Source organism: Echinops telfairi, unplaced genomic scaffold (genome assembly GCF_000313985.2).
Source record: "Echinops telfairi isolate 266 unplaced genomic scaffold, ASM31398v2 ScPeMD7_2796;HRSCAF=3393, whole genome shotgun sequence".
Lineage (NCBI taxonomy): Eukaryota > Metazoa > Chordata > Mammalia > Afrosoricida > Tenrecidae > Echinops > Echinops telfairi.
In genome coordinates this window covers 1,545-2,669 of record NW_022106694.1, presented here as the reverse complement: position 1 = coordinate 2,669, position 1,125 = coordinate 1,545, and the positions used below count along the sequence as shown (strand labels likewise).

Sequence of the window (1,125 nt, the reverse complement as noted above, 5' to 3'; positions counted from 1 at the left end):
GAAAGAATTGGCCACTGTGAATCTTGTGAATGGCAGAACACTATACCCGAAGACAAGTACCTCAGGTTATAAGGCATGATGGATTGGCACAGTGGCTGCAGCAATGCGCTCAAACAGGATAGTGCTGGCCTGGAAAATAATTCATTGTCCTTTAAAAAAAATCATTTTATTGGGGGCTCTTACAACTCTTTTGTTGTTGTTGTTGTTGTTTCCCCCCAGCTGAGAGCGCAAATGCAGTCCCCCACTACCACAAATTATGCAGTTGAGTTTCCCACACTTGGGGAAATCGCAGGCATCAGCACATCCAGAGTGCAATGGATAAGCCTCACCCTGGGAAAACCACCTTCGTGATCATGGTATCTCCCCTCATCCGTTGTGTCAAGCACATTTGTACATATGTTGCAATCAGCATTCTCAAAACATTTTCTTTCTAATTGAGCCCTTGGTATCAGCTCCTCATTTCCCCCCTCCCTTCCCCACCGTCCTTCTCTCAAGAACCTTTGATAATTTATAAATTATTATTTTTTCATGCCTTACACTGTCTGATGTCTCTCTTCACCCACTTTTCTGTTGTCCATCCCTCTGGGAGGGAGTTATGTGCAGATCATTGTGATTGGTTCCTCCTTTCTCCCCTACCTTCCCCTTCCCCTTCTGGTATCGCTACTCTCCTTAAGGGTCCTTGGGGGTTTATTTGTCCTGGATTGCCTGTGTTTCCAGCTCTGATATGTATCAGTGCACATCCTCTAGTCTAGTCACATTTTTATGGTAGAATTGGGGTCATGATGGGGGGGGGAGCATTAAAGAACTAGAGGAAAGTTGTATGTTTCATTGGTGCTATACTGCACCCTGACTGGCTCATCTCCTTCTCACGACCCTTCTGTAAGGGGATGTTTAATGCCTACAGATGGCCTTGGGTCTCCACTCTTCACTCCCCATCATTAACAGTGATATGATTTTTTGTTCTTTGATGCCTGATCCCTGATCCCTTTGACATCTCGTGATCACACAGGCTGGTGTGCTTTTTCCATGTGGAATTTCATTCTTCTCAGCTAGATGGCCACTTGTTTGTCTTCAAGCCTTTAAAGACCCCAGATACTATATCTTTTGATAGCCGGGCACCATCAG

The 1,125-nt window shown here is 45.1% G+C and overlaps 1 non-coding gene across 1 annotated transcript; it reads right to left on the bottom strand.

The window, feature by feature from the left end:
- Positions 1-218: 218 nt before the first annotated feature.
- Positions 219-381, bottom strand: LOC115870936. Its single transcript, XR_004047008.1, has one exon. It is a non-coding gene; the product is annotated as a U1 spliceosomal RNA (small nuclear RNA).
- Between the last annotated feature and the right edge of the window lie 744 nt (positions 382-1,125).